Genomic DNA, 27,992 nt, shown 5'->3' on the forward strand with positions numbered 1-27,992 from the left:
CTGTGTCGCTTTCTTGTTGTTCATCTTGTGGGTTTGGGGCCGTGGCGGGGGGGGGGGGGGGGGGGGGGGGGGGGGGGGGGGGGGGATGCGGCAGGGAACAGGAATATTATTTAATGACTCCCTAATTGACTTAGACCTTTGAAGCATGATGCAGTGAAAAACGTGATAAAAGAGATAATAAACGCTTCTTAATGACGTGGTTGTCCCACATCCTAATTTCTGCCCATCAAAAGGAAATGAGTTGGGCTCTGCGGCTTCCATGTGGTTTCTCTCATGTGGTTCTTGTGCCCTCCGGGGTTTTTTGCAGTGGCCTTCTCTGGCTATACTTCTGCCGTGGAGTTTCTTTTTCCCTCTGAGAGACACCGCAAGCATTTCAGAAATGTTCCGCTGGTTTTCCTCACCCCAGAAGAATGACTCTTCCCTGACGGAATGGGGCGGGCAACTCACGTGAGCCCATCCCTCCACACCAGCACGACCAACATATTCATCTTTATCTAGCAAGGATCACTACTGGAGATTTAAATCACAGGTTTGCTTTAAATAAAACTGCAAGTGCAATTCTAGGAGTAAGAGACACAGAAAAGACAACACATTTCTGTGATAGTACCATAGTGTCTATTTTAATCAGTACCTTACAGATGTTTGGAGACATTCCAGTAAAATTGACATGGTTATCAATGCTAGATGGAATTGCCTCTGGGGGCAAAAAGAAAAGATTAACCTTTAGGCAGGTGGTGAAGAAACCTGCTTTACCAGCACTCTGCTTTGTCATCATTCCTCTGATCAGAGAGATGTTTCTAGGGCAGCAGGTCACACATTCTGGCTAGAAGGCAATCACAGAGGGATCTTTTTTCTTTCATTTTATATCCAACTGCCTACCTCTCTGGGAAAGAAACAAATAATAATAATAATAATAATAAAGTCTTTCTTAACTAGATAGATTAATATGCAAAGGAAAATCTTGGGCTTTTGTAATATGCTTTTCAAAATCTGAATTTCATGTCCACATCACTGAAGGCCTGGGACCTCCTCCAACAGAGCAAATGAAACCAGTCAATGGGGAAGGAAACCTGCATGACATCACAGGGGTGCTTTACAACAGTCCCCTCCCATTTCAGCTCCACGCCGTTCACTTCTCTGCTCAATTAACTGACAACATTACCAACATGCATCCTCCCGGCAAGTCCCCTAGTTTGGGGACATACATTTTCAGGTGTTGCTATTGTTTCCACTGATCATTTATTTCAGTTTCCCATCTTCCCTTAAGAGTAACTGACTTGAGAGGTGCCTGGATGGCTCAGTTGGTTAAGTGTCCAACTCTTGGTTTCTGCTCAGGCTGTGATTCAGGGACATGAGATCAAGCCCCATGTTGGGCTCCAGGCTGAGAGTGGAGCCTGCTTAAGATTCTCTCTCTCCCTCTCCCTTTGTACCCCCACCCTGCCATGTGCGCTCTCTCTCTAGAAAAAAAACAAACAAAAAAAGAGTAACTGACTGAATGCCTCCCGATTTCTTTGCCACACAACATGCTTCTGACAATTTGATCAAATAACATTGGTGCTTCTAGGGATACTTAAATCTAACAGCCAACAATAGCCTATTATAATTGCTCTGGAGAAAAGAATTTTCTGGCAACTGAAGTAAATATTCTAGCAATGCAATTAACTGGGAGTTCACGTCACAATCACTTACAGAATTGTTTTTCCTTTTTACTCAGACACACAGACCTCAACCTCAAAATCTCTGGGCACTTCGTTTTCTTGTCTATTCTTTCTTTACTTCTTTTACAACTTGCAGAGCTGATGCTTCTGTATGTAGCTGGTTAAACACCTGGTGACAGCCACTCTTTGTTTTGCTGATATTATGGCAGCCTTGAGCCAAACTGACCTTCCCACAATGTGCACCCAACGTGTGGCCGTTCTCAGTATCTCCCACTGGACTGCAGCCACACCAGTGCCAAAAGCTACCGTCACTCTCACTGAGCCAGTGGGCCTCACACGGATTTCAGCAGAGACACAAAAGCATGGCCCTCTGGAAGCCACATCCACAGAAGCTACACCTGGGACACATGCAACAAGAAACCACCTCCAAGTGACTGGGAGAGGTGGGCTCTTACCTCCTTGAGGACCCACAGATCTGCACTGCACTTCTTCAGTCTTCCCCAAAGTTCAAGGCCGGAGCAAGAGGACTCGCTGGCTTATGTTTCTAAACTAGGGAATCTGTCACCACACAAAAGATTTCTGTGTTTCCATGAAGCATACACTCCCAAAGCATATTTTGAGAAGAAAGACAAGCCAACTCACGGAACACATGCGGATGAGCTTCTCCAGGAAACCAGTGGCTGGTGTGATCTCAGGATGAGAGTTACACTGAAGAAGATGGTAATGTATGGGACGCATGGTGGTGCTCAGTCTTGAAGTGGTCAGCCCCACAGCCTGAGCCATGACAGCTGCGTTGGCCTGACCACCCCTACTAGGGGTACTTGTCTAGTCCATATCTGGTGTATGTGCAATCACTTGCTAAACACCGAAGCACTTAGTACACTACCAGCCTCATTTTCCAGTTATAGTCAAGGCCCATACTTAACTCCACTGATCAGAAACATTTAATATAATGTTAACATTTGTATATAACCATGTAGGTTTTTTCAAACTTATTTTCCAGGATGAAAATTTATTTGACCATCAGTCTAATGCCTTCTGATTATGACACAAATACTTTCCAGCAACTCAGTGGCAAACAAAAATCATCTTAAAAATGCTGCTCTGATTTTGAAAATTACTTGGAGAGTTTTTCAGAAGTGATTCTACCCTACCCATAACCTCTAAAAATATCTCCCAGCCCTTTTGATAATGAGAGTCACTATGGATGCTTAATTAGTTTTGCAAAAAAACTGCAGTGTGTCTATCCTGGTTAGTGCTTATCATATGGATTTTTTTTTTATCCTTCTCTGATTCACTGGTTCACTTTTTTTTTTAAAGTAAAAGAACTGCTGTCATCCCATAACTGTTCTTACAAGGGAGCATCTGGGGAGGAAAGAATGGGAATGGGAATGGTAAATATCTCCTTAATTTAGTAAGAGCATTTTGGTAAAAGAAAAGTACCTGTTAACGAAAGGTTAATGAAAACCACAACTGAGGACCTAACTCCGTTCCCCCAACATAGCTAAAATACCACATGTAGAAAAGAACCCCTACACAGGCAGTGAAGAATTCGTTACAATAAGGATGCCTGGGTGGCTCAGTCAGTTAAGCGTCTGCCTTTGGCTCAGGTCACGGTCTCAGGGTCCTGGGATCGAGCCCCGCATCAGGCTCTCTACTCAGCAGGGAGCCTGCTTCTCCCTCTCCCTCTGCCCCTCCCCACTCATGATCGCTCATGCTCTCTCGCTCTCTCTCTCAAATAAATAAATAAAATCTTAAAAAAAAGAATTCATTACAATAGTGCTATGACCTCATGGTAGGTGCCAGGAAAACAAGACTGTGTGTGTGTGTATTAAACAACATAAAAGAATCATAATCTTGTGTTAGATGGAGTGGAATGGTTCCAACATTATGAGAGAAGTTAGTGTGAGCTAGATATTGGCATGCTCTGGTTTCAGTAACGAACTCATTCTTGACATGTCATACTAAGGTCTTGCCCACAATATCAGATGCCATTTATTAATGTTCATGTGCTTCATGATCATATATTCAAATATTTGAAAGTATTCCATATTAGACCATTGCAATTATATTATAATACACAAATGTTAACTTTTATTTTTTTTTAAAGATTTTATTTATTTATTTGACAGAGAGATAGAAGAGCACAAGCAGAGGGAATGGCAGAGGGAGAGGGAGAAGCAGGCTCCGCACTGAGCAGGGAGCCTGATGTGGGACTCGATCCCAGGACCCCGGGATCATGACCTGAGCCGAAGGCAGACGCTTAACCATCTGAGCCACCCAGGCGCCCAAAATGTTAACTTTTAAAGGGTTTGAAAATAAGTATTATTAAACTTTGTAATAGTATTTCCAAGTGTGAGTGAGAATTTATCCATCAATAGCAAAACATGTTAATACTTTCTGGTGAGTTGTTTCCATTACTCACCAGAAAGTATTAACATGTTTTGCTATTGATTCCATTCCATTCCATTCCATTGAGAAGCAAGGAAATATGTAAAAAAAAAAAAACAATTTCACCATTATCTGCCTGCTGGATTTCAATCCCTCCCAGATTCTGCATAATGACTATAGAAAGGAAGAACACATTTATGAAATTTATTAGAAAAACTAAATCTTTTTTATTTCAATTCAATTCAATTAACATACAGTGTATCATTGGTTTCATAGGTAGAATTTAGTGACTCATCGGTTTTATATAATACCCACTGCTCAAAACTAAATCTCTCTTTATGAGAAATGTAATTAAAGCCTATAAACACCAGGTTTCTGAAGATGAACTCGGAAAGAGTATGAACACATTTTGTACATGGAAAATCATCATCAGGAAGGTATTAGAATCATCATTATCATTTCTGGTATAAAATTGCTGGGAAAAAAAAGCAGAACACAAAGTTAATATATCCTAACCCAATTCTGTTGTGTTGTGTTCTTTTTTTTTTTTTTTAAAGATTTTATTTATTTATTTATTTGAGAGAGAGAGAAACAGCATGAGAGGGGAGAGGGTCAGAGGGAGAAGCAGGCTCCCCGCTGAGCCGGGAGCCCGATACGGGACTCGATCCCAGGACTCCGGGACCATGACCCGAGCCGAAGGCAGTCGCCCAACCAATTGAGCCACCCAGGCGCCCCTGTTGTGTTGTGTTCTTAAAGCAGAGTTAGGTTTCATTCCAGATTGGGGACTGAAGCTATTCAATCCACAACTCGAGGAAAATCAATGGGGTAGTAACCACTGACAGAATAAATCATTTTGCTCTTCAATCAGCTTGCTTCCTGATCAATCGGCACAGCTTATTTTGAGAACTCCGTGGTTTTAGCTACTGTTAGGATCTCAAGAGTTTACAGAGCCTTCTGACCTGCCCTGAGGAGGTTAATGACACACGTAATCACATTCTTTCTAACAGGAGGAAAAAGATCTGACAGATAAAATGGCGGCCAACCTCCACAGAAAATGAGGTATGTGTACGGCATACCAGGCAGAGTGGACCAGTAATAAAAACAGGTGTATGGGAAATGGGGGTTCCAACCTCCTCTGCAGCAACATGACAATTCACAGAGAAAGCCTTCTCCTGCGGCCACTTCACGAGCTCTTAGGTCAGAAAAATGTTCTTTCTATGCCTGTAAGGGTCAGAGAATGTCTCTCCTTTCTCCTATTCCTACCTGTTCTGAGCTGCCATACCAACCATACAGCCTTAAACTCTGTGTTCGATCCTAAATTAAGTGCTTCAAATAGATTATATCTCAACTTAATGTTCTAAGCTCAAAACCCTATGTTACTGTAGCTAACATTTATTCAGTGCTACATGCCAGGCTCTGCTGTAAGCACGTTACATGCGTTATCTCATTTCATAAGCAGCTTTGAGAAGTGATACTATCATTACACCCAGTTTTACATATTAGAAACCAAGGCTGGGGCGCCTGGGTGGCTCAGTCGGTTAAGCGTCTGCCTTCAGCTCAGGTCATGATCCCAGAGTCCTGGGACTGAGTCCCACATCGGGCTCCCTGCTCTGCGGGAAGCCTGCTTCTCCCTCTCCCACTCCTCCTGCTTGTGTTCCCCCTCTCGCTGTGTCTCTCTTTGTCATATAAATAAATAAAATCTTTAAAAAAAAAATTGGTGATGTTCTGTTTCATAGCAGAACAGAGGTGGTGTTCTGTTTCATGGGCAGAGAAGACAGTGATGCTCCCTGTATCATTCCTTATATGTTGTATGTATGAACTAATTACATGCATATGGAATACGAAGGGCAGAAGTAGCTGAGGGAAGAAAGGAATTTATAGTGGGTCAGAGAGGGAAGTAAATGAAAGCATAAAAAAGATAAAAGGTAAGAAGGGAGAGAAAGTGAGGGAAAAAAAATCACAGTGGAGAGGGGCACCTGGGTGGCTCAGTTGGTTAAGCAGCTGCCTTCAGCTCAGATCATGATCTCAGTGTCCTGGGTTCGAGTCCCGCATTGGGCTTCCTGCTCAACGGGGAGTCCGCTTCGCCCTCTGCCCCTCCCCCCGCTCGTTTTCTCTCTCTCTCTTTCACTCTCTCAAATATATAAAATCTTTTAAAAAAATCACAGTGGAGAGGGTAGGGAAGGAGGCTGAGGCAAGACCACAGGTCTCAGCAGGGCTCTCTTAAAAAAAGGAGGAAAAAAAAATCACCAAGGTCAAAGAGGAAAGAAAGCTATAAAGACATAAAAAATGAGGAAGTTATGAGCAAAAGATGGGATGAAAATAAAATAATTTAAGATGGGGTAAAAATAAAATTTTCAAATGGGATTCTATGCTTTGAGCTTGCTTTAAAGGGGAACAACTTCAAAGGGTAAACATGAACATTTTGATTGATGAGGCTCCAAAACAAAATGGAGTGGCACCTCAGCCATTGGGTAAGAGTCAATATTTCTGATAACAGACTCATCGCTTTAAGCTCTGAACCTTATTTTCAGTGGAAATCTTTGCTAAAACACATTACACTTTGCAGCCTTCTTAAATAGAATCGAACCTTTTCTCTACCACTCAGGGTCATCACCAAGAACATAGGGATTACATGCAGAGGCTCCTAGCGTGGGAGGGCTGGAGCCCCCTCCTCTAAGCAGGGGCAAGGGTGGGCAACCCCAGAGGATGGACACACTGGGTACAGTGAAGCCAAATAATTGATACATGTTGACATCAGGGTGTAGAAATCCCCTTCCTGTGCGCAGTGAACCTTCAAATTTTCTCTGCGAAACAGTCACAAGTCTCACACCTGATCTGCCCCTGTCACCAGCTCTTCTCCGTGTGCTTGCCCCCCTCCACCCCAGAGAAGCAGCCATCACACAAACCTCACAAGCACCCCAGGCAGTTGTTCTGATCGGCAATCACGTGCCCCTGTAAGCCCATTGCCTCCTGAGATTCATGCGCTCAAACCAAAGAAAAGATGAGAACAGCACGTGATTTGCTAATACGGGTCCCTGGAGCCAGACAGGCTGATGTGACAATTCTGTGCCGCGGGGTGGCTACTCACCCCTTCACAGCCACAAATCTTAGGACCCCAACTTAGCCCAGTGTTGGCTGACTGGCGTAAAGGCATATGGTGCTTCCTACCAGGAATGGAGCTTCAGATACTCAGCGAGAAGGGAATGAACTGGAATGAGCTAGAAATCGCTGCTTCGGCCCCACGTGGGCCTCCCCGCAAAATCACCGAAATGGTAGCCATCCTGTCCACGGAGAAAAAGGAAGCATTGGAAAAACCACCTGTGCTGCGGCCTTCTAGAAGCTCTGGAGAGAATGAAGTCAGTCAGATGTACAGTTGGCATCTCAAACTGACAATTACTGCGTGTCTACTACTCATTTGAATGAAGGGATGGGTAGCCTGTCGGGCAAGAAAACAAGGAGGTGGGGAAGCAGAAAGGGATCCTTTACTTAGTACGTGAAACACATCATTTTCAAACTTCTTAGTTTTTGTCAGTGGGGTTTACACTGTTATTCCAGATTCTAAAAACTGAATGTAGGGTAGTATTATCTACAGCTAGTGTGCAATGGTTCTCAAAAGTGCAAAGTAAATAGTCATTACAGTGAAATTGAACATAATTTATTCTAACATGAAAATATTGGGGAAGAGGACATGCAAGAAATTGATCCTTCTCTGAAATGTATAATTATTGGGGGGGGTCATTTAAATTCAAGTGAGTTAACATACAGTAAATTATTAATCTCGGGGTAGAACTTAGTGTTTCATCAGTTGCATATATGAAATGTATAATTATTAAATCTCAAACTTGTACATTAGTTTTGAGCAGTAGGATGACTATAAATTTAGCATAGACACTGTATTGGGATTTTGTTTTGTTTTACCCACAGCCTTTCTCAATCAGGGTTCCACCTAATTTAATCCTGAGAGAGTTACACTGTATAGAAAATGATTTACTTTTTTTTTTTTTAAAGATTTTATTTACATGACTATTTTCTCAATATTCTCAAGGATGGTACATAGCTAGTACATTATATTCCATGAATGCCTTAAGATATTAGGGTTTGATGAAGCCCATGAACCACCTCCAAATGTCATGGAAATTTTTTCTAAGGATGTGCACATGAGCAATTTTCTGGGGTGAAGGGTCATAACTTTCACTAGATTCTAAAAATGATCATGACCCAAAAGGTTAAGAACCACTATCTTAGAATATTAGTAAGAGCACAAAAAAATATGATGTTTATGGTAGAGGATAACTCAGAGAAATGAAGCATTAAAGGGTAAAGTTTCATTTTCCCAATGTTTATTTCATATATCTTTCCAAATCCATACCTCATTAGCTTCTCTCTACATACGGGGATTGAGACCCCTGCATAACTCCAACCCCTGAAATTGCTTTCCTATCACCCTGCAAGGTGAAATTCTAACCCTGGAAGAGATGACACACATCATTTTTTTTTTTTGAAGATTTTATTTATTTATTTATCAGAGACAGAGCACAAGCAGGGGCAGCGGCAGGCAGAGGGAGAACAGGGAGCCCGATGCGGGACTCGATCCCAGGACCCCGGGATCATGATCTGAGCCGAAGGCAGATGCTTAACCGACTGAGCCACCCAGGCGCCCACATACAGTGTTTTAAATGAGCAGGTTTTATCTGTGGTGGTTCAGGAGGCTTCAGGGTTTAAATTTACAGTGTATTTATTATACCTGCAATCTATTAAGTGAGTCTGTCAAGATATGTAAACATAGGGCAGCAACACTGCTCCCTCACATACTTGCCCCAGATTTTACAGTTCTTAGATATATTTAAAACATACACCCTCCCCGCATAATCAGATCAAAATTTGAGGTTACAAAATAAAATACAAAATAGTAGCCACCCCGCGGCACAGAATTGTCACATCAGCCTGTCTGGCTCCAGGGACCCGTATTAGCAAATCACGTGCTGTTCTCATCACGACAGCAGGTGCAACTGTTGCCACCGGACACAGTCCAGGAACAATCGTGCCCAGAAATGTGTGGATAATAGACCAGAGCTCAGGGAGCAATGCAATTACTACAGAAAGCCTCAACTTCCCTGAAGCACTGAGGAAAGCCAGGCTCCACGTTCTGGCAGCGTCACTAATACCCTAGTGTTCTTTAGGGTCCAGATCAGGTGGCCTAAATTGTTGTCTTCCTGATGATGTAAGTGGTAAACTGTCTACCACAGAAGGATGGCACTAATGCAGTAATTATGTTAAAAAGTGAATTCAAATCTTCTAGAGGAGATGGTGGATGATTCCAGGTGTCTCTGAAGCAGGGCTGATTATGTCTGTCTAGCTAAAAAAATGGGTGCATTTCTTTCTTTTTTTTCTTTTTTTAAAGAGAGAGAGCAAGAGCGCAAGCAGTGGGGAGGGGCAGAAGGAGAGAGAGAGAGAGGATCTCAGGCAGGCTCCCTGCCCAGCACGGAGGCGGATGTGGGGCTCGAACCCATGACTCCGAGATCCTGACCTGAGCCAAAATCGAGAGTGGGATGCTTAACCAACTGCGCCACCCAGGCGCCCCAAGATAGGTACATTTCTGTCATCAGAACGAGATATCAGGCAGAATGTGGTTACATTTCCAATTTTATGTTCACTTATGAGCTGAAGCTATGTAGTTATTTCTCATTTTCTGTTCTCTTATGAATGTCTACATACACCTGTCTCCCCCAAGACTAGATGCCACTTGTGGACAATATCTTAGTCATGGCTCTGCCCAAGGCGCAAGACTTAAACAGTGAGCACCTGATATTTTTTCCTCTTTATTTTAATTATATAAAATAATTATTTAACCAAATGCTTTTACAGTTGATAAAGCTTTTGATAGCATGATGCCCATATGGGAAGGCCATTTTACTCTGACCGGGTGAAGTGTGCACCATCGTCCTTTCTCTGAGCAGAGCCTCATTCGGGGCAGGATTGAAGCCCCTCTAGCTACAGAGCAAGTAGCCCATGAAGCAGGTGCAGGGCCAGCTGTACTGATCAGAGGAGGCCTTGACTTCTTTCCCCCATCAGCCGAGCACAACCACTTGTCATTTCACTGGGACAAACGGTGCACCAGCTTATTATTCCATTAAGAATCAAAACGTGAAATAAGACAAGCAGAGAAAGTCAATTATCATATGGTTTCACTTATTTGTGGAACATAAGGAATAGCATGGAGGACATTAGGAGAAGGAAGGGAAAAACGAAGTGGGGGAAATCGGAGGGGGAGACGAACCATGAGAGACTATGGACTCAGAAACAAACTGAGGGTTCTAGAGGGGACGGGGGTGGGGGAGTGGGTTAGCCTGGTGATGGGTATTAAAGAGGGCACGTTCTGCATGGAGCACTGGGTGTTATACACAAACAATGAATCATGGAACACTACATCAAAAACTGATGATGTATGGTGATTAACATAACATAATAAAATTTTAAAAAAATCAAAACACGTGATTATTGCCACAACTCAAATAAATACTTTTGTATGATTTGCTGTTTTAAAAATATCTGTAAAAGCAGACTTGATTCAAAACCCACAGATATTTATGGCGGGGAAGGGCGAGCAATGTGCAAAATAACATGGGATGGTACACAGTCCATGTGGGTCCCGCTTACATAGGGCAGCTTAATATTCCTTCAACAGTGTTACATTGTCTTAGTTACTTCGTCAAAATCTATTCTCGTTCCCCACTGTCCAATATGGCAGCTTTTGACTAAAGCAGTTTATCACAGTGTGGTCCACTTGACGCATCCCATCTACCTTCTCTCTATTCCTAGCACAAAGGCTCTGCTCAACTCAAGCCAATAATCCTTACGGTTTCACAGCCTCTCCTTTCTTCTGGAATTCCCTCTCTCTAGCCCCCTCACTCCAAATCCTAGGGCACCTCAAAGGCCCGTCGACATTTCTTTTTCTTCCAAGAAGGCTCCTCCAATCCTGCCACCTCCAGGGATTACCTGCTTCCCTGAAGACGACAGCCTGAAGCTCTACCCAGCTGCCAGCTCTTAACTAGTGAGCAGCTCGGGCACAGGTAATTGCTTCAGGTGAGCGGGTCCTCTCTCCCCATCTAGATGAGTTCCTAGAATGCAGACACTCCCTGTGCCTCGCACAAGGCAGCCCTAATGAACAAATAACAGATGAACTGCCTCAGCCGTGTTTTCACTGGCAAAGAAATGTACTGTCGAGGTCAGTGGGTCTCAAACTTGAGTGTACAGCAGAATCACCTGGAAAGTTTAGCGCAGATGGCTGCCCCCCCCCCACACCAGGTTCCGAGTCCCTAAGTCTGCAGTGGAGCCCAAGAATGTGCGTGTCTAACAGGTCCCCAGATGGTGCTGACGGTTCTAGTCCTGGGACCGCACTTTGAGGACTGCTCTGGTTCACTCACTTGGCAGGAGAGGGAATGCAGCATAAAATCCTGGGGAAGGCACAGGACGGGAAGCCAGAAGAACCGGCTCCTTGGCTTGTTCTGTTACTAGCCACTATCTGGCCTTGACAAGTCCATGGTCTCAGTTTCCTCTCCCATCTGTCAAGTGGGGATAATACTGTTTACCCCATTGCTTGAAACCGTCATAAGGATCAAATACGATCAGTGGAGAATAATGAGATGCAAGTGACGATAAAAGCAAGTTGTAAAGTAAGTTGCTTTACAAATGCACCCAGCACATGACAGGCATTCCAGAAATATGTGTTGCATTTAACTACTATTTGGCCTGACATTCCAAATCTAAATCAAGTTTCTTGACATATGGACTGGTTTTGTCCTTCAGGGCAATTTCGCTGGTTAGAGAGAAATATTTTATGAGAATTGCTCCTTATACGTAGTACCAATTTTAGCTTTGAGAGAAATTTATGATCACCATGCTCGTTTCACTCAAAATATCTGAACTCCACCATATTTTCTTCACCTATATAAATGACTCCAAAAGAGATCAGAACCTTAGAATCCTTTACTCAACAGCAAGAGATGGTCACTAGTACAAAAAGCCTGCCAATTCTTTGTCCAGATAGAAATTATTAGTTGGCAATGAAAGTTATTATTTTAAAAATAAACAACAAGCCTGAGAAATCCTGCCAAACATAATCTGATCTTACTCTAGATTTATTGTTCTTAACTATTTTACTGCCGCATCTCATTTTATTTGAGTGATTAATCATTAACAAAAATTTAAGATTCCCCTGTGGTCTCACAACCTGCAAATTAGGATAATAATATGTCTCCTTTACCCCTGAATTAAGATCCATGACCTTCTTAAGTATATCTAATAAAAAGGGGTCACGGGTCATTAATGACAAATGGGGGTCGTGATGAACATCTATAACCAGAGAAAGGACATGAAGAGAAACATTCTAAAATTTCATAGAAATGGAAAGAAAGAATATGAAATCTGTAGGTATCTTGCTGACAATAATAATAAATAGCTCCATCTATTACACATATAAAAAAAACCATTCACAGCTTTTCTACACACAGTTGAGAAAAGGGAGAGTGGCCTTTAAATATATTTTTGCTAGCCTGTAAAAATTCCTAGAACTGTAAAAATTAATTGGTTAAATAGCCTGCATAAGCTCTGCCTGAATATATTAATAAAAGTATATACATGTCTGCACGTTTGACCTCTTTGTTTTCCCCATGACACATATTTTTTTAAGATTATATTTATTTATTTGAGAGGGAGAGAAAGAGCGAGAGCACACAAGAGCAGGGGGAGGGAGAAGCAGACTCCCCGCTGAGCAGGGAGCCCGACGCGGGGCTCGATCCCAGGACCCTGGCGTCATGACCTGAGCCGAAGGCAGACGCTTAACCAACTGAGCCACTCAGGTGCCCCAGCCATGACACATATTTTAATGTCCTAATGAGGAAGAAAAGCATGTGGACAGACCTGCTGTCCAAAGAGGAGCACATGTGACATCGTGGCTTGCCAAAGGGCTACATATTCTTGCCAACAAATCACAAAGGCTGCACATCAAAAGACACTGAGATGCTTGGGCCAAAGGGAGGTGGAGGAGGAGAGGGCAAGAGAGATGGGAGCAGAAACAGAACCAAGCAGCATGATCCTTATACACTAGGACAGGCTCTGATGGGGCTCACCCCTCTGCGGGCAAATGTGCAACCTGCCAATGACAAACAGCTTTTACAGAAACCTTCCTGACACCAATGCAAATAACCATACGTGGTCTTCAATAAGCTTGAAGAAATACTATAGCATTGCTTTCCTTTCATACTTTGAGACATCTCATGCTCTTTCTCGGTCACCTCACTCCATCTACTTCTGTTTTTCAGCTCCTTTCTTGGTTGGCAGAAGAGTAGAGACATCTCTCAACAGGCTGGCAGGATACCTGCTACCCCCTCTCCCCTTTTTTTTCTCTTATAAAAATTCTTGGCAAAGATCCAGAGAGTAAAAGGAAAATAGGAATTTTGACATGCCATTTTGACCTAAAATTTTCTTTTCTTTTGCTTTTTGAAAAGGGGCTGCAAGGATTATCAAGCAGCCCAGACTGTAAAGGGGAAACTTGGTGGCTTCATGCAAGCTTTTTTTGTTCAGAGGGCCCAGTGAAATATGCATTGTTATAGGTGCTCAGTTAATGACATTTAAATTTTTTAATTTTAAATCACAAAACAAGACCAGGTTGTCCATGTGAAGGAGGCTCCTCTTTAAAAAAAAAAAAAAAGATTTTATTTATTTATTTTTTAGAGAGCACACACAAGCAGGGGGAGCAGCAGGGGCAGAGGGAGAGGGAGAAGCAGACTCCCCGCTGAGCAGGGAGCTGGATGTGGGACTCCATCCCAGGACCCCGGGATCATGACCTGAGCCGAAGGCAGACGCTTAACCAACAGAGCCACCCAGTTGCCCTAAGGAAGCTCCTCTCTAACCTGATGTTTATTTTTCAAATACACACTCCTGAGTGCATTTACTTCCCCTCATTATAGACCTTTTATGACTCTCCCAACAAAAGATGGTACAATACTTAAACTGCAAGCAATCCAAGAAGGTGCTGGATTGTTTCAGAGATGCCTACCATGGTTCCTCACATAGGTAAGTCACTCAATGGCATCCAGTGACTTTTTTCATTTACTCATTCAACAAATATTTACTAGGAACCTCATATGGACTGGATACGAAGCACTAGGGATGCAACATCTCTAGTCTCGCGAAGGTTAAATTTCTACTGGGGGGAGACATTAAATATGTAGTAAATTATATAGTATTTAAGAGGGAGTAAGTACTATGGAAATGAAAAACCTACAGCAATTGAAGGCGAATCAGTAGTGAGGGGTGGGGAGCTGCAATTTAAATAAGGTGACCAGGTTAGCCTCATTAAAAGGGGACATTTGCACAAAGTCATGACAGGGGTGAGGGAGTGGATGTGTAAACCCAGGGGAGGGAGGTCCGGGCCCATAACAGAGCAATGCAAAAGCCTGAGCAGGAGTGATGCCTGGAAAATCCTGCTTGGACTCTGAGAGGAATGGGTTGCTGTCAGAGATGACATGATCTGACTTTTATTTTACTTTTTTTAAAAAAAAAGATTTATTTATGGGACGCCTGGTTGGCTCAGTCAGTGAAGCATCTGCCTTCGGCTCAGGTCATGATCCTGGGGTCCTGGGATCAAGTCCCGCATTGGGCTCCCTGCTCAGCGGGGAGCCTGCTTCTCCCTCCTCCTGCTGCTCTCCCAGCTTGTGCTCTCTCTCTCTGATAAATAAATAAAAAACCTAAAAAAAAAAAAAAAAAAGATTTATTTATTTATTTGAGAGAGAGAGGACAAGTCAGGGGAGGGATGGAGGGGGAGAGAGAGAGAATCCCAAGCTGACTCCCTGCTGAGCGCAGAGCCCACCACGGGCTCCATCTCATGACCCTGAGATCGTGACCTGAGCTGAAACCAAGATGCTTAACCAACTGAGCCACCCAGGCACCCCATCTGACTTTTATTTTAAGAAGATCCTCACGTTTGCTGTGTTGAGAATAAAATGTAACAGGCAAGATGGAAATAGGACAGGAGGAGGCACTTGCAGTAATGCAGACAGCAGCCTGGTCCCGGGCAGGACTGGTTGGTGGTGTTGAGAAGTGGCTGGATTCTGGGTCTGCTTAGAAGGTAGAACAAACAGGATTTCCTGACGGATTAGACGTGGAGTACGGAAGAAAGCAAGAACTCAAGCATCACTTCAAGGATCTGGTTTAAGCAACTAAAGGATCGACTGAGACAAAACAAGTCTGGGGTGGAAAGAAGAGCCAGAGATCAGTTTGGGATGTGTTGGGTATGAAACACCTTTTTAAATCTATTTGGTGCCTAGGACACAAATGACTGTAACTGTTTGATTATCTAAAACACTTGTATATAAGTCCAAGAGACTCAATTCTCTAGGGCCAAACAGTGGGAAACTAAAACATATTTGCTGAAGGAATGTGGTGGGCTGAGTAAGGGCCCCCAAACATGTCCCTGGCCTAATCCCTGGAACGTACAACTATATTGCCTTGTGTGCCAAAAATAAATTTTGCAGATATGATTAAAGATCCTGAGATGGGGAGATTATCCTGGATTATCCAAGTGTACCCAAAGTCATCACAAGGCAGGAGAATCAGAGACAGAGATTTGAAGATGCTACACTGGTAGCTTTGAAGATGAAGGAAGGGCCATGAGCCAAGGAATGTAGGCAGCTTCTGGATGTTGGGAAAGGCAGGAAAATGATTCTCTTCTAAAGCTTCTGGAAGGAGGCAGCCCTGCTGATGCCTTGATTTTAGGACTTCTGACCTCAAAGTATTATAAATACTTTTGTGTCATTTTAAGCCACCCAGTTGTGATAATCTGTGATAGCAGCCATAAGAAACTAATATAATGAACAAATAAATCCAAAAGTATGTAAGGACTGAGGCCATTGTATTCATTGTTGTTTCCCCAGCTCTTGGCCATGCCTAGAGGCGAGCAGGTACTCAGTGAGTATCTGCTGGGTCAATTTTAATTTGATGATAATGTTATGCACCCTCATACCTCTACGCCTTTGAACATGCTGGTCCTCATGCCGAGAATGCCCTCAACCCCTTCCGGTCAGGTGAACTTCTGGCAAGAGCCAGATCAGAACCCACTCTCTCTGCGATGAATTCAACAACAACCGTAGGCAGAGTTAGCCAGGGCCCCTTCTATTCTCCAACAGCATTTCAGAGCCGCTGAAGCTCGCAGACCCCACCATACTACACCCTGAGGACGTGCTTGCTGGCTCATCTCTCCACCACACTGAGAATCCACGAGGTCCCACTCACTGCTCACCTTGGTGTCTCCCAGTGTACTCCTTGGGATAATGTGTGCCTAGCACATACGTGTTTGCTCAATGAACAGAGAAGCAGTGCGAATATTTCCCAGCGTTTTTCATTTTTTCAAGGCACTTTGACTTATTATCCCAGTTTATCTCAGTCGTAATCCTGAGAAGAGAGGGTAGCCTTGTTTCCAGCAATGGGGAAAGTGCTTGACTTGCCCAAGGTCATGTTATTCATGGCAGAATGAACCGCCAGCCAAAGCCTCCTGACTCTTCGCCCAGTGCTCTTTCCACCGGCTTGGGCTACTTCCACTGCCACAGGGTCCGACTGGGCTGCCAACATAAGCGCCCCCTTTGTTACACACACACTGCATTGGGCAAAGTCAGACCCTGCATGGCACTGTGGCCAAAGGCTGCGGCAACACTTCAACAATTGCCTACTGTCTTTAGTTTTGACCGTGACTCATAATGCCTGTCAAAAGAACAGTACACAAGAGTAGCATCAACTTCACAGGATTTTTACAAAATGCATAAGCCAAATCTGGGCAAGGTAATAGGCCAAACGTTAGTTTTAAAAGAGCTATTCAGGGCCAGGCAAGACAAATCGAGGGGGCGGCAAAGGTAACTTAGCTGTAGTGAGTCGAGCTGCTTTACGTACCTGGCATGGCTCTGCCTAACCTGGCAGTTTGGGAGCTAGCTGCCAGCTGCAAGTTTGGGCAGATGAGCAAGGGAGAGCGGGAGACAGGCACAAAGGAGACCTGCTCGGAAAGGTATCCAGATTTCTAGTGGCAGCCACTGGCCCTCAGCTGCCACATTCGTTTGGTAAATGGTTTTGCGTGTTTTGTCTTTATAGAATATTCACGATCTCAACCACTAGTCTTCGTCCCCTGTGTCCTGTCAGCTTTTCCACAAGCTTTGGAAAAGAATAAGAAACATACTCTTACCCTACAATCCAGCAATCTCACTCCTTGATATTTATCCAAAGGAATTGAAAACTTATGTCCACACAAAAACCTACACATGGATGTTTAGAGCAGTTTTATTCATAATTTGCAAACCTTGGAAAGCAATCAAGATGTCCTTCAGTAGGTGAATGGATAAATAAAGTGTGATCCATCCAGACAACGGAATATTATTCGGCCCTAAAAACAAAGAGCTTCAACCATCACAAGACATGGAGGAGACTTAAATGCATACTACTAAGTGACAGGAACCAATCTGAAAAAGCTATAAACTATGTGATTCCAACTATATGACGTTCTGGAAAAGACAAAACTACAGAGACAGTAAAAAGATCAGTGATTGCCAGGGCTGGGGATGCACAGGCAGAGCACAGGGGATTTTTAGGGCAGTGAAAATACTCTGTACGATATGACCATGGTAAGTAGAAATGCCATTACACATTTAGCCAAATCCACAGAACGCACAACACCCAGAGCAAACTCTAAGGTAAATGAACTATGGATGTGTCCAAGTGGGTTCATCCTTGGTAACAAATGTACCACTCTGGTAAGCGATGTTGATTGTGGGGGAGGTTATGCACGTGTGAGGCGGGGGTATCTCGGAAATCTCTACTTTCCTCTCAGTTTTGTTGTAAACCTAAAACTGTAAAAAAAAAAAAAAAGTCTTAAAAAAATAAGGAATGAAGAAAAGATCAGTGGTATTGATCCTCTCTATGTGGATTATTTAAAGCGCAACTAATGGCAATTCCTACTGGCTATTTCCACCCAATCTTCAGAGACAACATTAGAATCCTTTAAGTAATGCCAAGTGATACGCTGCTTCTTGTTCAAAGAACTGAAATAACAAGACTATTAATTTCCACTGAACAGTGAGCATATATCTTTGCACCAGCTACTTAGAAATTTAGGAGATTCTCAAAGTTATCAAAACAGAACGAACAAACCTGTTGTAAATTTGCCAGCATACTTCAAGTATTTAGTGGGCACAATGAAGAGAAGATAAAAGTGTTCTCTCAGACTGCCAAAGTGGCATGAAAAAAAAGAAAAAGGAAAACTGGAATCTGCTCATTTTGTGTTTAGGTCCAGAGATAAAATAATAAAAATAAAAAGAATGACAAAAGAATTTGAACCAAATCTTTCCCGAGGAAATGGAGGGTTCCCCTTCCTTCCCACCCCATCTGAGTCTGGCACCATGAAGGGCTTTATACTCCTGCGTATAGAACTCCAGCCGGAAGATCCAAGCTTTGTCTCCCAAACCCACCCGCTGGGCTATGTTCCTATACTCACACACTGCCACCTCCCAGCTACCCCTTGGGTCTATGGACGTGCACACCTGCAGCAGTCAGTCCTTAGAGACCCATACAGGTCCTAGATATAGCTATAGCTCCTTAGACAGGGAATTCTAGGCTCTCTGGCACTAAGAGCCAGGTCTAGAACCTTGCTAACCAAAGCACGGCCTGGGCATCTGCAGCATTATTGGCATCTGGGAGTTTATTAGAAATGCAGAATCTTGGGTCCCACACTAGCCCTACTGAAATCGGAAGGATTTTCATAAGATCCCCTGGTGATTCAGGGTAAAGTCTGAGAGGCAAAGTGGATATCCACTTGGCCTATGGATCCCCCATCCCTTACAGAGCAGCCAGACTCAATGAGAAGCAGAGCGGAGCCCACTAACCACAGGCCCAGGCCAGGAGTGCTGGCTGCCTGAGCCTAAGAGCCCTAATGCCCAGGCAGGGTTTTCCTAGGATATTCACTGGTAGTCCATACATGCCATTTCTTAGGCTTTAGAAATACAATAGGCTGCTCAGGAAACGGGATGACTAGTAAGTTCAACGTTACTTGTAGTCTGGGGGAGGACAGATGTGTAGTTATGTGTTGGCACTTGATCCTTGACCTGCTGTTCTAATCCACCTTCAGTTGCTGGGGGCTTTTATTGCATTAGCATCTGAGCAACCTCACTCCGTCGCGTTTATTGACTGTCTAGTCAGTGTGTCAGAGACAACTGTAATTCTTTTCTAAATTAGACTACCCAGGGAACTAGACAGTCCCAATCTTTGTTGAAAATCCTTCTCAAATTCATTAGACCACTTTCCTGAAAAAATAGGCATCCTGCTCTGAATGTGCTCTTTGTTGGAGAGGAAAGATCTTCCAGAGGCTTGGAGTCATCATTCTGCATACCTGTCATCAGTATTTGGACCTGCTGCTAAATACTGTGAAAGCCCTGCGCCAGCAGTTAGGCTGATCTGAAGGCAAATGACTGGCTCTGCCTCCTAACTGCTCTGGGAGCTTGGGCGGTCTGCTCTCTGGGCCTTAGTTCTTATCACTAAAGTGGGGTTGTTCACGGGCCATCTCTCCTGTATCTCAGTGTCAGGACCTCCATGGCAACGCTGGAGTTGACCAATGACTCTTTCTTCTGTGGGGAAAGAAGCTACGAATGTGACAAGACTGGCTTCAGAATACACTGTCGCTCTTCATCTTTGGGGGCCCACGTGGACGCCGACACGGGTGAGAACTTTAGTGAGAGCCTACCCCCACAGATCCATTCTGGACTGGGGAAACTGCCTAAGGCATGAGGAAGGAAGGCACAGGGCGGGAGCTGCCTCCTGGGGGTCACGTCAGAGCACCCGCCATGACATAGCACTGGACACGGAGTTCTGAGGAGAAAAACGTGTAAAGCAGTCCTCGTTACCAGAGTCCTTCCTTACTAGACGGAGCTACAGACCTGTTGGCAGAAAGCTGTTCTTGGTCTTTCTTCTTTGTGTCAATTCTCTGGCTTTCTTTACAATCCAAGGTCCACTTCCAGCATTTCTATACATTTCTACATTTCTTAATTCAGTGCCCTTCAGTATTAAGTCTCTCCCTGCTTTCTGTTCTTCTGCTGACTCAGTTCCAATTCCTTTAACCTTTCTTTTAATAGTTGAATTTTCCAACTGTTAAAAAATAGGTGCCAGAGTATCATTCTTTAAAAGAAAAAACTGTTCTGTAAAAGTCAGTGTTAATCACTTGTCAACCCTATACAAGGGCAATTGTATATATTGGGCTTTTACCTATGTACTAAGCCCTGTCCTAAGTATTTTTAATTATCTCAATTAACCAGCGCAACCTCATTATAATCTCTGTTTTACTGATGGAGCAGCTGAGGCTCCCAAAACTTAAACAACTAGTCTGAGGTTATATGAGTTGTAGCAAGAGTAGAGACGGGCTTGAACCCATGTCTATCTACACTTAAAGTCCTTTTATCTCTATTCAATATATACTATGCCTAAAAAAGTACATTTTAGAAACAAATCTATCCTTTAAATAATGGGACCATGTAAGTATCTCAAATGTATTCTTGGATCCATTCGTTCTGATGAATGAGCCTTCTAAAATCAAATAAACAAGCAATTATGATGAGGACAGTGAGGAAGTTGACAAATTATTTCCCCAAAAAGCAACTATCCAACTTGACAAAACTATCCAAAAAACCCAACCTTTTAAGTACTCTGGAAATTGACCAAAGGCGTACAACACTCTGAGCATTTATTCCTGACAACTTACCTAAAGTCAGGGTCAGAAAGTGAGTCTGTGGCCGTGTTTTTGCCTGGATCTGGCCCCATCTCCTGCCCCCCACTCCCCACCCTGGCTCTGTCATTGTGATATTTGTTCAACCAGGGCAGAAAAGACTGCAAAAATCAGCAGCTTCACTGCACTTGCCAGAGGGGGGCTCCCTGACAGGAACACTCACAGTTAAAGTGTACATTCTTACTGGAACACACACAGGCATACTAGCAGTTCGGAGAGCCTGAGGCTGAAGTCCCATTTAGGGCAAAGGACTGCGGGACTAGTCAGGGACATAACAGGGAGTTCGGTAGGTGAACCAGACATAGGGGAGCTAGAAAAAGCTCTTCACATTTTCTGGGTTGACGAGAGCTGTGCAAATGCATAGCAGAGGCCAGAGGGGCCCAAACCACCCACACGACCATAGCCAGTGCAGCTTGCACACCCACACGGTAGACACACGAGAGTCCAGCAGAATGTAAAAGCTGGCGGAAGACTTGAAAATGGTATGCAGTTTGAATGCGTTCCCCAGGCACACATAAATCCATCAGCAGCAACTCCTTATTGACTGGAGGTGTTTAAGCATAACTTCTGACCAATCATTGGCTGACTGCTAAGCTATGCAGACACATGAGCAAACCCCAAGAAACCAGGCGAAAGTTAAATAAAACAAAATCTGGGGCACCTGGGTGGCTCAGTCAGTTAAGCGTCTGCCTTTGGCTCAGGTCATGATCCTGGGGTCCTGGGATCGCCCACATCAGGCTCCTGGCTCAGTGGGGAGTCTGTTTCTCCCTCTCCCTTTGACCCTTGCCACTGCTCAATGCTCTCTCTCTCTCTCTCAAATGAATAAATAAAAAAATCTTTAAAAAAATAAAACAAAACTGGGTGGAGACATGAGCAGTTGCACATTGCAGGGGATATATTCTACAGATTCGGTAGGAATAAGTTACTGAACAAATAAACAACTAGAGAATGAAAATTTCCTCATAGGGAAAAAGGCAGAATCTACCGTTGCTACCATGTATCTAAAATGTCAGCATTCAACAAAAACATATGCGACAGAGGGCCTCAATAAAATGACTGGAATTATAAAATAGCATCAAATGGGAAATATGGGATTTGAAAAGTTCAATATCTGAAATGAAAATTTCTCTAGAGGCACTCATAGCAAATTTGAGAAGGCAGAAGAGAATGAGTGAACTTTAAACCAGCTCAATATAAATGACTCAATCTGAAGAACAGAAAGAAGGATGAAGAAAAATAAGTGGAGTCTCAGAGACTAGTGGGACAACATCAAGCATACCAACTTAAGTACAATGATAGTCCCAAAAGGAGAGAAGAGGAGGGAAAAAGGAGGCAGAAAAAGAGTATCTGAAGAAATAATAGCCAAAAACTTGCCAACTTATTCATTCAACAAATGATGCTAGGACAACTGGATATCCATATGCAAACAAAATAAAATAAAGACCTTAGACCCATAAGTTATACGATACACAAAAATTAACTCACAATGGATCATAAAGCAAAATGGAAAAATTGTAACAGTAAAACTCTTAGAAGAAAGCATAGTAATAAGTCTTTGTGACCTTAGGTTAGGAAGTGAATTCTTAGATATGACACCAAGGGCACAAGCAACAAAAGAAAAAGCAAATACCTCGGACTTCATCAAAATTAAAACTTTTGTGCTTCAAAGGACACCATTAACAAAGCGAAAAGACACACTCTCTCTGGGTCTCTCTCCCTCTCAGATAAATATTTTCTAAAAACTCTTTAACAAATCAATAAGAAGATACATGACTCAACTGAAAAAAATTAGCAAAACACTTAGATATTTCATCAAAGAAGACGTATGAATAGCTAATGAGCATATGAGAAGATGTTCAATATTATTAATCGTTAGGGAAATGCAAGTAAAACCACAATGAAATACCTCTACACACCCTCTAGAATGGCCATAATAAAAAAGACAGGCAAGAAACTGGAACTCTCATACATTGCTGATGAGAAAGTAAAATGATACAGCCATTCTAGAAAAGAATTCAGCAGTTATCTTAAAAAGTTAAACATAAATACGCCATGCAACCCAGCAATTCCACTAAGTGTGTACTCAAGAGAAATGAAAACATACATACAAAGACTTACACATGCTACTGTTCACAGAAGCATTGTCGTCATCATCCTAAATTGGAAATGATCCAAATGTCCATCACTGCTGAATACATAAACACAAGTGGTACCTCCATACAATGGAATACCACTGAAGCATGCTGCCATGCGGACAAACCGCAAAAACACTATGCTAAATGAAAGCCAGACACCAAAGATCCCATATTGTATGATTCCACTAACAAGAAATGTCCAGGAAAGGCAAATTTATACAGAAAGAAAGCAGATTAGTGGTTGCCTTGGAGTAGAAGTCTGACTGCAAAAGGCCTCAAAGGAAATTTGGGGGGAATAATGAAAATGTTCAAACCGGACTGTGTAACAGTTGCTGTGTTAGCTTCCTCTGCCACACAACAAGTTACCACAAACTCAGAGGCTTAAAACAACACATATTAATTATCCCATAGGTTCTCACAGGTCAGAAGTCGGAGTATGGCTGAACTGAGTTTATCAAGGTGTTAGTCAGGCTGCTTTCACATCTGGGGCTTGGGGTCCTTTCCAAGCTCCTTCAGTTCCTTGTGGTTGAAGGACTACCGCTATCCTTTTCCATAAGTAATTCACAATATGGATGGAAGCTTCTTCAAGGACAGTGGGAGAGCGTCTCTCCTATAACTATCCCTTTTTAATGGCTTGTGTCTGATTAAGTCAGGCCAGCCAGCATAATCTCCCTTTCCATTAAGTCATAATTGAATGGCTTGGGACCTTAACTGCAAAATCCCTTCACCTTTGCCATATAATGTAACCTGATTATGGGGGTACCACTCCATCATATATATTCACAGGTCCCACTCACATTTAAGGGAGGATATTACACAGGGTACATATCCAGGAGAAAGAATCTTAGAGGCAATCTTAAAAATCTGCTTCCCACAACTGCAAAGTTTATAAATTTATTTTTAAAAAAATCACTGAATTATATACTTACCATGGGTAGACTTTATGATATAGAAGTTATACCTCAAGACAGATGTAAAAATAAAATGTCCTGGAAAACAAAAAGTTGCCCATAGTACCATAATTCCATTTTTTACTTGGGCTACATTTTTAAAATTAAATGAACTAAGCCTATCTTTTCTAGGAAATGATTCAACAGAAATTTTTTTTCCATGTTGTTGACCATGCCCTTTATAATTTGTTACACCAATTAACTCACAGTAACCACTTTGCACAAACACGCAGTCAACTTTTCCCTAGTTGGGTTTTATTCCTCTGTCAGCTTTGTTAGTAATGAATAGAGGCTCACTTAAATTCAAAGGCCAGATTTCCAAAGAGAGAGTAGGGTTACCTCCCCACAAGAGTTTCCACTCTCTGATTTCCCCACCAGGGAGTGGCTCCATTTTGAGTTTCCCTCAAACAAAGTACAAGCAACAATGTTTAGTCACATGAAGCCCCCGTTTTGCCAGCTGCATACTTCCTAAAATTTCATTCACCCAGAGGTCAGGAACTGTGAGTTCTGGAGCCCTTTATGGTGTCCTGGGAACATCTTTGAAGTTTGCCCACTCATGGTATTCTGTGTGTGCTGAGCGGCTGCCTAAAACTAAATGTTTCCTAACTTTGGTCTATTCTGAGAACCTTCAGCCTTTACATAAGAGCTTGCCGTACAAAAAACACAGCAAGTCTGTGTAATTCTACTTCTGGTGCTATCTCCACACCATGATGCACTGCAAACTCCCTAAGGGGGTGCCCAACAATGTCAACTGGATGGTTATCTTGCAGGTTTGTTGTTCTCCAGTAGAAACTTAACTGTTACCGTGGAAATAAAACACAAAAGGAGCTGTCCATCCTGGAAAATAAAAACTGCTTAGAATTCTCATTCCAAGGTTTTATATTAAATGTGGAAGAAACTAGGGGCGCCTGGTGGCTCAGTCAGTTGAGCATCTGACTCTTGATTTTGGCTCAGGTCATGATCTCATATGTCATGAGATCAAGCCCCACACTGGGCTCGGCGCTCAGCCGGGAGTCTGCTTGAAGATTCTCTCCCTCTGTCCTTCTCCCTCACTCATGCACGTGTGCACACATGCGTGCCCTCTCTCTCTCAAATAAATAAATAAATCTTTAAAAAAAGATAAATGTGGAAGAAACTCTTCAGCATAACTTGTTTTTGTGAAAACAAAAATCTTTCTTGGGAATATGCCAGTTATCTTACTATACAACACAGGGGCCACCAATGTGTCAGCAAATTTTTAAAAAGTAATCATTTACATATTTTTTTTTAATTAAAGTATTTTTTCTTCTGCAATCCTCTTGATCAAAATGGCTACAGTATCAGGTCACTTGGAGAATCTTAAAAGCTTTATTCAGTTATTGAAGGATGCGGTCCCATTACTTGAATGTGCTATAGATTAAACTATATACCTTTAATTAAATAGCATCTTCAGGACTGGACTGATGCTCTTCCCTACACATCATTTCTAAGGGAAACAAAAGTCTCTCTTAGAAGTTTGAGTCATAATCTATAACTCACAGCACATGGAAACTAAAATTCCGTTCCTTGTCATTTCTCATGGCAGGATAACATAGTAGCTGACAGGGGTTAAGACTAAGGGACAGGGGCCAGACTCCTTGGGTTAGAATCCCAGTTGTGTAACTTAACAGCGGTGCTATTTTGACCCATTACTTAAGCCTCAGTTTCCTTACCTATAAAATGGGTATAATAACATAAAGTAAGGGTTGGCAAATATGACCCACAGGCCAAATCTGGACACTACCTCTTTTGTAAAGAAAGTTCTATGAAAACACGGAAATGCCCATTCATTTATATACTGTCTCCGACTGTCTGGGGAGTGATGACACGTGTGACTTACAAAGTGTAAAATTTATTCCCCGGCCCTTTACAAAAAAAAAAGGTGCTAGCCTCTGACATAAAGAGTTGTTGTGAAGATCAAGTGAGATAATTCATGAGAGGCGCTCCATATAGTTAACCAACCAATAAATGCTGTGAATTATTATTTATTAATAGAAAAGCTATACAGTCATTGTGATCTCATTTCCTAAGATTCGGGGAGACCTCTCTATAGCACCCCAGCCCCGGCCCCCCCAGGCAGTAACGGCTCGGGGTCAGCAGGCTCGGCGCCTTTCTTGGACGGAGGCGGCCGAGGCGGTGTGATGGGGGGCTGTGGTGAGCAGCTGTTACAGCAGGGAGCCTGCTGGGCCACACACAGCAGCTGCGACGAGTCATCCCTTGCCAGTAACTGATACTCTGCCCTTTCCTGATGGAGGCCCTCTTGGTCACAGGTGTGTGACGCATGCATATTCATCACTGGCCCCACGCCTAACTGTGGAGGCGATGCGAGGAGGGGCGGGGAGGCGGCGGGGGGAGGCTGAAATTAGGCTTCGACAACGACCGGAACAGAACCCCTTTCCATTTTCCGTGGCAGTGACTGCTTTCCCGAGACGTATTCTGCTTGTCTAGAGTCGGAAATTTTTAAATGTGAGTTGAATGTAATAAAATCTGGGCTCACCGTTCCAAATAATAAAATGGATCTAAAGCTGGTCATTTCTCCTGGGACGGGCACGGCTAGCTCCGTATGAGTACGTGTGCAAATAAGCTCTGGGCAACAGCTGATGTTACAATGGTTCCCTTCAACCTTTCAGACAATCTTCACAAAGTTGGCTTTTAGGCCAGTACTTAAAATATCTAAAGAGTTTACGTTGAGAGTGATCTTCCGAAGCAAACCACTGCCTGTTCCCCGCTCCTGTGTAGGGCCCTGGACGTTTCACTCCGTCAGTGTGAGCCTCGCTGCCTCGCACAGTAAAGGCAAGCTGTGACAATCTGCACGAGTAAAACGGCCATGATTCCAAAGTACTTCCTGCTAGGTACTGGTGGGTTTTCATGAGTCCCTCCTGACAGGGCCATAAATAAAGCCGAGTTCGCAGCAAGGGAAGCACATTAGCACCGCAAGGAAACCCCAAATTGGCAAACGGTTTATACATGAGAATGGAATTGATGCATCGCACAAACTCAAGAGTTCTAGAGTCCTAGGTGCTCATCCCAAGAACCCTACTACCAAATCACCTCACCGTTCTTACTGAAAACAGCTGGGCCCTTCTTCGGCTGCGGCAGCCCGTCAAAGGCCCTTCCCAGGACCACCCAGGACTTCAGTAGGGCATCGCCTTGAAGGAGCGTACCGTCTAAGACAGGCAAGGCCGTCTCAGGGGACAACGAACAGAAACGCACACCAAGTGGGCAGACGTCATTAAGGACCAACTAAAATGGTTTTAGAGTTTCCAGTTCATTCAAACCAATGTTGAAGCTGATGAAGAGCACTTGGCAATCCTGCGTCTTCGGGCAGTGGTGCTGCCTGATGACAGTTAGCGCAGTGCCATCCTGCACCCCATCCCACTGAAGCACGTTCACACCGCGTAGCCTGGCGGCTCATGCCTGCCCTCACTCTCCTCAGCAGGAGGAAATACCAGCAACCATACCATTTTCCAAGTCAAAAGGCAGCTTCTGATTAGCAAGGAGCAGCAAGGGTACCTGCAGAGCCTTCAACAAAATACGCCCCCTTCGGTTCCCAGGTGACAACAATTTCCACATGAGAAAGGCAGCAGAGTTGGAGTCGACTGGATTACAACCAAAAAGAGTAATCAACTGAGTAAACTATCCATGTCATACATCCGTCCAGTTAATAAAACAAATACTCTCCCTACCACTCTCAGTATTTCTGGGCTTTAATTCAAGGTATAGAGACTTTCTAAATAACTGGTTTATACACACATACTCCCTTGGTCCACAAAGTAGACACTGATAGATACACAGATATATAAACATAGAGACAGACATACAAACACAGAGATGTGGTGGGAAGCTCTATTTTCACCCTTTCTTTTTTTGTAAGAGGAAGGCTTAGAAACAGGAGACCTTGTTATTGCATTCTCTATTGGTTTTCTAGGGCTGCCGTAACAAAGTGCCACAGACTGGGCGGCTGGAACAAGAGAGATGTATTGTCTCACAGTCTGGGGGGCTAGAAGCCCAAGATCAAGGTGTCGGCAGG

General features: G+C 43.3%; 1 protein-coding gene across 28 annotated transcripts in view; it reads right to left on the reverse strand.

Moving 5' to 3' along the window:
• The window catches only part of NRCAM (neuronal cell adhesion molecule), a 265,346-nt gene that overhangs the window by 224,306 nt on the left and 13,048 nt on the right, over positions 1-27,992 (reverse strand). The window contains exon 1 of one of the 28 annotated variants that reach the window (XM_032402399.1): positions 23,924-24,823. The exons of the other annotated variants lie outside the window; for them this stretch is intronic. The gene's annotated coding sequence lies outside the window, so the exon portion shown is untranslated. Of the gene's footprint in view, positions 1-23,923; positions 24,824-27,992 lie in introns of those variants that run through there. 28 annotated transcript variants of the gene reach the window in all.

This window comes from Phoca vitulina, unplaced genomic scaffold (assembly GCF_004348235.1).
Source record: "Phoca vitulina isolate PV1807 unplaced genomic scaffold, GSC_HSeal_1.0 scaffold4, whole genome shotgun sequence".
NCBI classification, from domain to species: Eukaryota; Metazoa; Chordata; class Mammalia; order Carnivora; family Phocidae; genus Phoca; species Phoca vitulina.